Source organism: Monodon monoceros, unplaced genomic scaffold, assembly GCF_005190385.1.
Source record: "Monodon monoceros isolate NGI ecotype Baffin Bay Population unplaced genomic scaffold, NGI_Narwhal_1 Super_Scaffold_12, whole genome shotgun sequence".
NCBI classification, from domain to species: Eukaryota; Metazoa; Chordata; class Mammalia; order Artiodactyla; family Monodontidae; genus Monodon; species Monodon monoceros.
In genome coordinates, this window is record NW_021703768.1 from 59,758,973 (window position 1) to 59,772,291 (window position 13,319).

The following is a 13,319-nucleotide window of genomic DNA, read 5'->3' on the forward strand; positions in this document are numbered from 1 at the left end:
TATGCCCATTCTTAATTCTTACTTCGATCCTTTTTCCCACCTCACTAGCTCAAGAGCCCCGAAAATTCTCACCATTTTCCCCAGCCCTGTGACTGCTCCTCATATCTTGGTTTCAAATATAGGCTTGATGTCCTTTTACTATATCCCAGTCTCATATTTTTTTCCTCAATTATGATTCTAAATGATTAGTAGCACTAAGTTAGGTTATCCCTGTTGTGATGATGGATATTTAACTAGGCATTGCCAATATTTACCTTGCTTACTTTCTTTTTCTTTGTTCTGTTTCTAACTACCCACACTCCATTTGGATTGGAAGACTTTGTTTTATTGACATCAATTATTATTATTATATTATGTTCATACTGCTAGGACTTGCCTGTTACTCTGATCCTTAAGGTGAGTTTGCATATATATCTTAGACTTCCTTGTGTGTTGATTTTTACCATTTAACTCTCCAAGGACAACTTTATTTGAGGGGGGAGGGGGAGGTTCTCATTGATACCTTAATACACTGCATACAGCTACTTAGGAATAAGTCACATTTCATGGACAGTTCTAACATTCAGCATTAAGACTGATTTCAGAAACAGAATTTCGAAGAGCATGTAGGCTATCCTTCTGTCCTGTTTCCTGTTGTTCAGAGGAAAGCCAAGTCAGGCATGTTCTAAGCAGAATTATTCTTTCTTACTGTTGAATAAAATTGAAATTGTATTTCATTATCTTTTATTTGTATCTATTTGGTTTCGTGGGTTAAAAACTTGTCAGGGGTAGTTGTCATTTAATAGGTTTCACTATAACAGTAAAAAATACTTTAGTCTAAAGAGTACATAGTGTACATATGTAATAGATGAACAGGGATATTAGTGTCCACTCTCTGCATGTATACATTTTCTTTCTGTTTTTCTCCCCAAGGTTTTGAGTCTCTAACTTTTAACCTCTTTTCATTACATTGAGAAATTACATTGAAAAATTATTTTGTTAATATGTTAAAGCCATACTATATAGAGCATTGTGGTATTCTTAAGTATTGGTAGAATCCTCATGATAGTTATTTTGTAAATGTGTTTGCTTTCTGTTTTTCTCCCCACCCCTTTCATTGTTTCACTTTTACTGTAATTTCAGGTCCTCTTCTTCTTAGTCAAGTAAGGTGAAAAATATTATTATGGAATATGCATGCTGTTATGGTGATATAGTTTATTAATATACAGTTATCTTCATCTTCATTTAAAGTATTTATTAAAGAACTTGCTATATGATTATCCTGATTAAGGTGCTGTAAAAATGAGATATATACGACATCTTTCATAGATTCATTATTTTCTAGCATACAGAAATGTATGTCTAAGAATGTAGACAATAATGCTAGACTGTTTCAAAATATAGACAAAAATAAGTAATAAAACTATTGATATGTTTTTAACAGTTACATTATTATTAAAGAGCAAGTAAAGCTTTAAAATTACCTGTCACATAGTGAGTGTTCAGTATATATGGATTAATGGAATAAGTTTAGTTGGTTGATGATTGAAGGGAAGTTGTAGGAATTGCAATTAACAAGGCCCAGGAGAAAAATCACTAAGCACCGTTAAAATTCATGAGAAACTAAAGAACCAAATTCTATCACAGTTTTTTTAAGGAAGAAGTATCATTTGTTAAGGACCTACTCAATGTCAGACATTGTTTTAGGTTTATTACATTTAGTATTCATTTTTTCACAAAAATTCTGCAAGATAGACATTATCCTTATTTTACATGTAAAGAAACTAAAGTTCAAAGAAGTTAAATAAGTTGTCCAAGGTCCTAGCTAGTAAATAGTCTAGCCTGGACTTTTGAACTTCAGAGACTTATACTATGTACTTTTTTTTTTGCGGTACGCGGGCTTCTCACTGTTTTGGCCTCTCCCGTTGCGGAGCACAGGCTCCGGACGCGCAGGCTCAGCGGCCATGGCTCACGGGCCCAGTCGCTCCGCGGCATGTGGGATCTTCCCGGACCAGGGCACGAACCTGTGTCCCCTGCATCGGCAGGCGAACTCTCAACCACTGCGCCACCAGGGAAGCCCTATACTATGTACTTTTAATATATATACAGTTTTCTCAGTATCCTCTGGGGGTTGGGTTTGTTTCCAGGACCCCGAGGATGCTCAAGTCCCTCGTATAATAGCAGCATAGTATAGCTGGCCTGCCATATCTGCGTTCCACATCTGCGGATTCAGCCAACTGCAGATGCATTGGTTGGTTGAATCCCCGGAGGTGGAAACTGCAGATACCGGAGGGCCAACTTTATTTAGACAAACAACAACTATGATTCGTATTATTAAACATTTAAGCATCTGTTACTTTCTAGGTATGTTGCATACTTTTTATTTAGTTTGACAATTTTCTTAAAAGAAAATTCATCCACACACATTTTCAAGCTGCAATAACATATTATGTAGCCAGTCTACAGTTTTTTTCTATGACTGATAACTAAAGGAGTGTGTTTGCTAGCAAGACTATGTTCTAATTACCCATAAATAATTTTTAAAATTAATTAAATTTTTGGCTGCCTTGGGCTTCATTGCTGCACACAGGCTTTCTCTAGTTGTGGCGAGTGGAGACTACTCTTCATTGCGGTGCGTGGGCTTCTCACTGCGGTGGCTTCTCTTGTTGCAGAGCTCGGCTCACGGGCTTCAGTAGTTGTGACTCGTGGGCTTAGTTGCTCTGCAGCATGTGGGATCTTCCCGTGAGATCTTCCCGGACCAGGGCTCCAACCCACGTCCCCTGCATTGTCAGGCGAATTCTTAACCACTGCACTACCAGGGAAGTCCCTACCCATAAATAATTTAAGTGATCTCTAGAGCCTGTTGCAATCATCCTTTTGTCCAATGTTGATAAAGGAGTTATGTATTGATTTAACTCTTTTGTATAATGAAAAGTAGTAATTCGCATTTATTATCATTTTATTTTTTATGTTTTGGAGTAATTTATGAATAATCTTGAAAAGTAACAATAAAGGGATAGTGAACAACATTGTTATTAGAAATTGTAATAAAAATCAAAACTTAGTAAACATAGGTTTTTATTTCATATTTTCCTGAAATAGGTAATGTCCTTTGAAAGTAACTCTAGCTGCTCATCGACGTTTATGCATGATCCTGGAACTACCCATTTAAAAAATAAAGATCCCAGGGCTTTCCTGGTGGTGCAGTGGTTAAGAGTCCGCCTGCCAATGCAGGGGAGACAGGTTCGAGCCCTGGTCCGGGAAGATCCCACATGCCACTGTGCCTGGTGGCGCAGTGCTTAAGAGTCCGCCTGCCAATGCATGGGAGACAGGTTCGAGCCCTGGTCTGGGAAGATCCCACATGCTGCGGAGCAGCTAAGCCCATGCGCCACAACTACTGAAGGCTGTGCTCTGGAGCCCACGAGCCACAACTACTGAGCCTGTGTGCCACGACTACTGAAGCCCGCACGCCTAGAGCCATGCTCCGCAACAAGAGAAGCCACCGCAATGAGAAGCCCACGCACCACAACAAAGAGTAGCCCCCACTCGCTGCAACTAGAGGAAGCCCGCGCGCAGCAACGAAGACCCAACGCAGCCATAAATAAATAAATAAATATCCCAGATTTCATATGCATCTTTAATAGATTCTAGCTTATCATTACTTCTGGCTCTTTATCTTGCACTTAGATCATCCAAATACAATGACATTAAAAACTTTGACCTCTCATAATCTTGTTAAAGAAAAAAAACATTTTCTTTCCTTCATAATTGTAAAACATTTTCATTTTTATATTTATAAACACTAGTTAGAATGAAGGCCAGTAAAGTTTTCACTTCTTCACCATCTATTTCTTTCCTATCCCTTTTGTATAATATCTGCATTAAGCATTTGTGCACTTACAAACTATAGTAAGTAACAGTGCACAAACATCATAAAGGCTGAAAGAACAGTTGTCATACATCCTGTTAGCAAAATGGGATATTCCAAATTCTTGTTGCAAAATATGCTGTGATGAAGTCCTTCCTGTTGAATGACAAACTGGGTGGGAATGCCATATTTGCTTTTTATTCTTAAAAGTGAATTGTTTACTCATTGATTTTTGAGTTTCAGAAAATATATCTATTTGAATCATCTGAAATTTCAGTCTGAGATTTTGCTTATAAAATTAATTTCACCATCATTATAGTTTAGAATGCTATTAATCTCTTTACATTTATCTTCTGATTTGTCTGATAATTGTGAAACTCTTCTGTCAAATTTCCTCTTTTTGCCAGTATGGGCAGAAAATGAAAAATTTAGAACTCTCAACTACGTTTAATGAAAACTACCAAAAAACAAGCCCCCCAAAACAAACAAACAAAAAAAACCCTGCAAAAATAGTGTCTTGGGGCTTCCCTGGTAGCGCAGTGCTTGGGAGTCCGCCTGCCGATGCAGGGGACGCGGGTTCGTGCCCCAGTCCGGGAGGATCCCACATGCCGTGGAGCGACTGGGCCCGTGAGCCATGGCCACTGAGCCTGCGCGTCTGGAGCCTGTGCTCCACAACGGAAGAGGCCACAACAGTGAGAGGCCCGCGTACCACAAAAAAAAAAAAAAAAAAAAAAAATAGTGTCTTTATGCTTCTCTTATACTTTCTTTCAAAGATATGATACTATGGGCAACACAATAAGAAAACTGAAGAACAATGTAATAGTGATGATTTATTTTACTACTAGATCATCTTTCTAGATGGTTCCATTCCATTTTCTTATTATTTGAAAAAATAATTGATTAGTAATGATTAAATAATTCCTAGGATGATAAAATAACAAGATATAGGAAGAATAAAACCCCTAAGATACCATAAAATATCTTCAGTTTATAGAGATCACCATAATGTATCTTCAGTTTACAAAGGATTCAAATAGATCCATACAGAAATTGCAAGATAAGGTGAATTTTATTCTGATAAAAAAAGAATAAATTTTTTTTGTTCTTTGGAAGATTCCTAAGAAGGAATAAGATTTGAAATATCAATGCTTACAATAAACTTGCTCAAAGAAAAAAACTCGAAAACTAAAATTGAGCCTAATAGATCTTTGTGGTATACCAAGGGTTAATACGACCACATTTCTAATCTTATTTCATAACCAAATCTGAACTAGTTAGAGTAATTTAAAAAAAAGTATAAAGTATATAATAAATATCTGACCTTAGGGACATCTCAATAGGTCATTTTTGTTAGAAATATCTAAAATATTAACAGAATTTTTCGGTTTTTTCACATAAAAAATGCATGGCTATCATGTATATCCCATTGTAGCAAGCATTTCACAGTGGAACCATACTTTATACATCATGATCTAAGAGGATTATCAAAAACCAACTGGAATTCAAGGGAATCAATGACTAACATGGGATATTATTTACTTTAGCCTCAAGCAGACATATTAAAAGGTGTATGAAGTAAAGAAACGCTGGTAAATTCCAGAGACAAAGCCCTTCTCCACAAAGCCCTTTGCTTCTTTCTAGGGATTATTGCTAGTTTTTTATGGAATGAGAACCCAAACTATATTGTGAGTAAGATTAGTATAATGCTTGATATTTCAGGTACATAATTCAAATAAATTTTGTAGGTCATAGTCTTGGAAAAGAAATGTTGGGAATTTTTGAAGCCTTGGAAAGCATTTTTTCTCTTTCTCATTAGGGGAAATTTTAGAAAAAGAGAAAAAAATTAAATATATGCAATATGAGGGTAGGAGGGGATGAGGAAGGCAGCCCTGCTGCATATCAGAGACAGAGAAAACCTTCAGATCTTTAAAAGGGCAGATGAAGAGGAAGCAGGAGTAGAAGGAACTGTTCACGGAGAATATAGGAACCTGGTCTAGATCTGTCCTTTGAAGGAAGGTGTGTGTCTAGGCACGTCATGACCAAACTGTTGAAACCAGAGATTAAGAGGAAAAACTTGAAAGCAGTCAGAAAGAAATGACACATCAAATATAAGGAACAACAGTTTGAATGATTGTGGTCTTAACAGATACAATGGAGACTAGAAAACAGTGAAGAGACGTCTGAAAATTACTGAAAGAAAAATCTGTCAACTCAATTCTATGTCTGATGAAAATATCTTTCAAGAATGAAGGTAAGGGACTTCCCTCGCGGCGCAGTGGTTGAGAATCCACTTGCCAATGCGGAGGACACAGGTTCAGTCCCTGGTCCGTGAAAATCCCACGTGCTGCGGAGCAACTAAGCCCACATGCTGCAACTACTGAAGTCCGCATGTCCTAGAGCCCATATGCCACAACTACTGAAGCCCACACACCTAGAGCCCATGCTCCACAGCAAGAGAAGCCACTGCAATGAGGAGCCTGCGCACCGCAATGAAGAGTGGCCCCCGCTCACCACAACTAGAGAAAGCCCACATGCAGCAACGAAGACCCAATGCAGCCCCCCCCCCAAAAAAAAGAATGAAGGTAAAATAAACCTACTGGCATCTTAGGCAGTATTTATATATTTAGTGTACAGATTTAAAATGTGGGCTCTGGAGACAGAATCTGGATTTGAATTCCAGCCTGGACACCTCCTGTGATCATGGGTGAATTACATAAATTCTCTAAGCCTCAATTTCCTTATATATTTTACTAATATTTACTCTGTTGGGATAATATCTAAATTAGTGAATAATCATGAAGAATAAATTAGAGAATGCTTCTCAAGCAGTTAGTACCTGCCTAGCATATGGTAAGTTGTTAGAAAATGTTAGTTATCATTTATTCATATTTTCAGCAAATGTAGCTAACCTTCTAGAATTTCATATTTTCTATTTTCATCTGTTTTATTTTTTCCCCCGACTTTAGAGAGTTTGGCTGACAGTACTGTAAAAGAGAAATCATTTTTGCTGCTACTTTGACTTGTACCAAGACCATACCTAAGAAGCTCTCATTTTCAGAGGAAGTCTTTCTTTTTATGAATAATGCTTTCCCTTTATTTCATGTGTCACTTTAGGGAGAAATATAGGACCTTTTATTTATTTATTTATATTTGTGGGGGGACATGGTTCTGGTCTCAAGATACAATCAGTGCCCATTTTGTTTTCAGTGTCATTAAAGTACAATTAACTTTATTTTTTAAAAAAAATATTTATTTGTTTGCAATGGGTCTTAGTTGTGGCAGGCGGGCTCCTTAGTTGCAGCTCCAGGCCTCCTTAGTTGTGACATGTGAACTCTTAGTTGTGCCATGCAAGTGGGATCTAGTTCCCTGACCAGGGATCGAACCAGGGCCCCCTGCATTGGGGAGTGCAGAGTCTTATCCACTGTGCCACCAGGGAAGTCCCTAGGGCCTTTTATTTTGATAATTGATTTTTATTTAAGTTATTAGGTAAGACAATGCCTGGTAAAAACGAACTGTTTATTTTAGTTGCTGTGATTATTGAAGAAATTGCCCTTTGGATCACTAGGAAGATCTGCATTTGATCCCCAAATGCATTTTTCTTTGTATAGTGTTTCTCACATTTCAGGATACTTTTTTAAAAGTTCCTGGTTTTTAGAAAAGTCTGAATGAACATCATATTTTCATAATTTTATTTTAGTTTTCTTGTTATTATTTCATATTCTTCATCTGAAGACTTCCTAGGCTTTTAGAGAGTTTTCAAGACCGTGACGTCATTTAAAAATAAATTTAGACCCTAACTTGTGCTTTCTGTTACAGTGAATGTATGATATTTTATCTATTATCATTCACACCACTTTGATGTTACTTCCATATCAGTCTACAAAACAACTACTCTTCTTTTTTTTTTTAATTTTACTAATTTTCTGTTTCATCTTTGTATTTATAGTGTGGTGGTTAAGTGTGATGGCTTTGAAGCCAGATCTGAAATAGTTGCAAATCTCTATGACCTTATCTAAGACATTTATTAAATCTGCACTTCTGTTTCCTCATCTCTCCAGAAAATTAAATAGGATAATGCATGTAAAACACTGTAAGATCCAAATACTAACTTTTGATTGCATTTAAAAAGACTTAACTGAGGTGTTACCATTAATTTTATTGCTTCCTGTATATTAATCTGCCCATCAGCCACTCATTCAGCATACATGTATTAAATAACAGGCTCAGTGACCTAGCACTGTACCAGTTTTTGCCCTCTTGGAAGTTTATATTCTAGTTGTACTAAGTATAAAAAATATTGCCTAATTTTTTTTGCACAGATTCTAGGACAAAAAGTTATTTGGCATAAAAGTTACTTAGTTGATCAGTTTATTAGTATGTTTTCAGTTTTCACCTTTATTCAAATGAAAACAGTTGGGGAGTTCCTTGGTGGTCCAGTGGTTAGGACTCTGGGAACTAAGATGCTACAAGCTGCATGGGGCAGCAAAAAAAGGAAGGAAAGAAAGGAAGAAAGAAAGAAGGAAAGGAAGGAAGGAAGGAGGGAAGGGTAGAAGGAAGGAAGGAAGAAAGAAAACAGCTGTTTTAAAGCACTGCTACTCAAAATGTGGTCTGTAGACTGGTGGTGTTCCATGCTGAGATAATTACAAAATTTGATAGTAAGCTGTAAATATATATATATATTTAAAAGTATATATGTTAACTATCTCACCGTTTCTATGCATCAAGAATCCTGGTGGGGCTTAACTGAGTGCCTGTGGCTCATAAGGTTGCAGTCAAGCTCTTATGCAGGGCTGAAGTCTTATCTGAAGACTTGATTGGAGGAGGATCTACTTCTAAGCTCACACAGATGGAGCTCCTCACAGGGCTGCTTCACATGGCAGCTGGCTTCCCCAGAGTGAGTAATCCAAGTGAGAATGAGAATATTCGAGATAGACGTCACATTGTTTTATAACCCATTCTTGGACGTGACATCTTATCACTTCTGCTGTATTCTGTCTTTAAGAAATGGGTCATTGAATAGCACATAGTATTTTTTTGTTGTGCCTTTTTCTTGTTTTTCCTAGCATCTGTGAAATATTATTAAAGATAATTATTTTAGTAGTATTAGGAAATGGGTATTTCATTTATAAATGAAATTTTGTTTCTTGTTGTACTTGGCAGTATAGAAATGAGTGCTTCACATGCTGGAAGCTACTGTCAACACTTGATCAATTTTCATAATTTTATATCATGTGCAGATTTAATAGCAGGGTTAGTTAACCATAATTTACTGGCATTGGGCAGGGGCTTTTTGGCAAAAATATTAACTTAGTAGGTTTTACAAATATGCTAATACCATTATGGTTTAAAATTCTGAAATCTGATAAATTGAAGTTCTCCCTTTAGTAAAAACCAATACTTTATTTTAACAGTTTATAATTATAATCGCATAGCAAGAAGCCAGATTTTAAGTCCCAAAACAAGGTTGCTATTAGTCTTAGCTCTAAACCTTTGAGTAAAGGAGGTAACAAGTTATATGCTTCTAATCTCTGTTGAAATAAATGGATGCTGTTTTCAGAGTCTGCTTGACTCCCAAACTTTCAGGCTGGTAAGGAAGGTAGAAACATTTCCAATGATTATTAGATTGGAAATCAAAAAGAAAAATTCCATAAGGAAACCAAAGCAAGGGATTCATTTTCCTTTTTTAAAGAAAATTATGGTGTCCTACAGAGGCAGAGATACATCTTGCTTACCTGTGAAGGTTATATAATACAAGTGCATTTTTAGATTAAGGGATGAAAGTTATTTGTTAATGTGAGCATTTAGCAGATATTTACATTTTTAGAATATACATGTTCTAAACTAGAGTTCCAGAGATTGTCTTGGGAATATTCTGGAATTTAATTAAAAACCTTACTCTGAAAACTTGATTTATTCTTACAAGTATATTAATGTGATTTTTTTAATATTAAAAATGCATTTATTTGTCAACCTTCATTAATATAAAGTATTTCTGTACATATTCTAGACAGTAATATACATGATTTTTAAATCAGCCATGCCAAACATGACAGTGCATTCATACAAGTTAATCATTATGAGATTGAATTCAACATTAGGTATTAATATTGAAATTTCAAATATGTCTAGACTTGATTACCTTAATATTATATTCATACACTTAAGGTAAACTAAAATATAATTGCTTGGTATCTTGACTTGAATTTTAGGATCATGTCTTAAATGCCATGAAGACTATTCCCTTTTGGTTCACTGAGTTCCACAGGATCCAAAGGGTGGGTGCCATTTGTTCTTTCCAACTTCCCTAAAGTTAGGTGGCATTTTTGTGTATGGAGATGAGGGAGAGTGTGTGTGTGATTTTTTTCACTGTCATTTATTGAGTAATGAAGATTTTTCTTATTTTTCTATCATTTCTCAATCGATTACAGGCTCATATGTACAGCCAGGCCTGTAGGCTTCATCATATTTTAGAGAAATAAGTAAGAATGAAAGTGAGAGGAGAGACTCCACATTTGTTGCATGCATACTATATGTTTACTGCGCTGTGGGCTCTTATATATAACACATTTAATCCTCAGAAACCCTGAAAAGTAAGTTTTGCAGAGCAGAATACCAAGATTCATACACCTTGAAATCACATAAATTGCCTAAGAAGACACAATTTAGTTAAGTTTCACAGTTTAAGTTTCAGTCCAGGTCTTTCTGGCTTCAAGGCACATACTCTTTTTTTTAAAATAAATTTATTTATTTATTCATATTTGGCTGTGTTGGGTCTTTGTTGCTGCGCTCGGGCTTTCTTTAGTTGCGGCCAGTGGGGGCTACTCATTGCAGTGCGCAGGCTTCTCATTGCAGTGGCTTCTCTTGTTGCGGAGCATGGGCTCTAGGCACGTGGGCTTCAGCAATAGTTGTTGCACATGGGCTCAGTAGTTGTGGCTCATGGGCTCTAGAGCGCAAGCTCAGTAGTTGTGGCACACGGGCTTAGTTGCTCCACAGCATGTGGGATCTTCCCAGACCAGGGCTCGAACCCACGTCCCCTGTACTGGCAGGCAGATTCTTAACCACTGTGCCACCAGGGAAGTCCCCAAAGCACATACTTTTTGCACTGTGTCAAAATTCCTCTTAGAACTGAACTCTTTTTATTAAGTGTTCTGAATATTAAAATAAGCAGTTAGCATATTTAGATCTAGTTATGAAAAAAATAGGTATCAGTAAGTCTGGACTACTTTTGCTTTTATGGGTTAATAACATTAGTTAACATAAATGACTTTTATTGTATAAGAGATGATAGTTTAATAAATTATTCTAGCTCAGTGTTTTGCAAGGGTTTTTAAATTTATGCTCCTTTCACAAACCTTCCTTTAATGTTATTTGATGCTTCAGAACAAATTTAGTATCCCTAAAACCAAATCATTATTACCCCCCCATTTATAGCATATAACCCTGAAAGAGATCATCTCATCAAGAATAATTATTTTTGCTAATTTAATATAAATTCCAGATCCATTGTTATCAGATGCTCTTCTATGTCATGTCTATTTAAATGTATTTTCATAACTATGTTAGTAATAATTTACAAATAGGTTGTTAATTTTTAAAACCAAAGTTCTTTTAACAGAGTATAATCTGAACAAAAGTCAGATACTTATGGAGTTTTTTATTTATTAGGGTGGGGGGGAGGCATGTGGATATATTTTAAATCATTTTGGGTTAACTACTACAAAATCACAACTTCTTACTAATTTTCTTTTCCTATGATTGGCAGATTTTCTGGATGTTTAATTTAAGTTTTTGTTTCTGGTTTTCAGGCATGTATGAGACCAGGAAGAAAACATAATAATAATGATTTTTAGAGCCTGACTTCTTATGGAAACCATCTTTTAAAATTCATCAGTAGTAAACAATTGTCAGCTGAAAACTGTTAGTTCAGTCTTGGAGTTGGTAACAATTTCAGTATATATCAGTGTTCACACAGGTATTTCTAAGGAATCAGGAGAACCAAAGAAATGAAGGTTATTATTAACTTTTCCTTTTCTTTAGGCTACCTATTCTTTTACTTTAGTGATAGAATATATATGAAGAAATTATAAGAAAGCTGTACAGCATTTGTAGAACAAAGATTTAAGGAAAAGTTTGAGATTTCATGTGAAAGGGTTACGTTGCTAAAAATATTTTAAACTCCTGCCGTAGACTGTTAGAGCTATGAGAAATTTAAGAAATCAGCAGTGGATCAAGATTAGGGCTCAGAAAAAATTGGAGCCATTTGGCAGAGGGGGTAATTGAAGTGATCATTTTCCCAGGATAGGAAAATAAAATAATATCCTGTACAACTCTTTCTGACTTTATTAAATATTTTCCTTCCAATAATATAGGAGATAGTATAGTGATAATATAATAGTTGAAATATCCTACTAGTGGTGTAACCTTCCCTTATTATCCTGGCTTCTTATGCAATTCTATATTAAAATGGTAACATTTAAGATTGTAGAATTTTAAAAATTATTACAGTACCCAAATGGTACCACAAGAGAACCTTTTCCTCCTTTTCTAAGACCATATGTATTCAACTATCCCTTAAGGTTTGTGTGCTTTACTGTATACCTCAACTAAAACAATTAATCTGTTTGGTATCACGTCTACAAAAGTAAATATTTTTGCTGACTTGATCTAATACCCAACGAAAGAACCTCTTGGCCTACCTCCTTTGTGTGAGTATAAACAAAGTTTTCCTTGTTAAAGAACGTGGAAGACTTTTTACAAAATATGCAACTCATCATCAGAATAGGAATGTATAAACTGAGCTTTGGGAATTTACCTTTGAACTGATTTTTTTTTTTTTTTTTTGGCCACACCACGCAGCATGTGGGCTCTTAGTATCCCAACCAGGGGTCAAACCTGTGCCCCCTGCATTGGAAGTGTGGAGCCTTAACCACTGGACTGCCAAGGAAGTCCCTGAACTGATGTTTAGTTAATGTGTTTTGTATCAGGATATATTTCATTCTGTACTAAGAAGCAGATAATTTCAATTTATTATTCTCTAAGTGCGAATGTTATACATCTGTAGGATTATGTAGAGTGTAGGGTTTTTGACTGCCTTTTGTCTCATTCATCTTTGAAATAAATTAATAGGCAACTCAGGAAGGAAAAAGACAATTGAAGAGAATATATGCATGGTTCTCTCGTAAAGAATAGACCTTAAATCCTTGGTAAAAGGTTGAGGGTTTTTTTGGCCAAGCCATGTGGCTTATGGGATCTTAGTTCCTGAACCAGGGATTGAACCCAGGGGACAGCAGTGAAAGCACCAAGTCCTAACCACTGGACCGCCAGAGAACTCCCAACTTAGGTTTTCTTTCAGCATACATCCCCTTGGTTTAAGATCTGTGGGGTTACATAATTTCTGTTATTTCTCTCAGTGATACACATAAATTTTTAAATATTGCAGATAATCCTATCTCAAGTAATTTTGAAATTTTTG

General features: G+C 36.0%; 1 protein-coding gene across 4 annotated transcripts in view; it reads left to right on the forward strand.

The window, feature by feature from the left end:
• Positions 1-13,319, forward strand: part of POLK (DNA polymerase kappa) — a 71,683-nt gene that overhangs the window by 9,650 nt on the left and 48,714 nt on the right. The window contains exons 1-2 of one of the 4 annotated variants that reach the window (XM_029216336.1): positions 7,910-8,741; positions 10,057-10,122. The exons of 2 other annotated variants lie outside the window; for them this stretch is intronic. The gene's annotated coding sequence lies outside the window, so the exon portion shown is untranslated. Of the gene's footprint in view, positions 1-6,379; positions 6,430-7,909; positions 8,742-10,056; positions 10,123-13,319 lie in introns of those variants that run through there. One more of the 4 variants, XM_029216337.1, reaches the window with a different exon arrangement.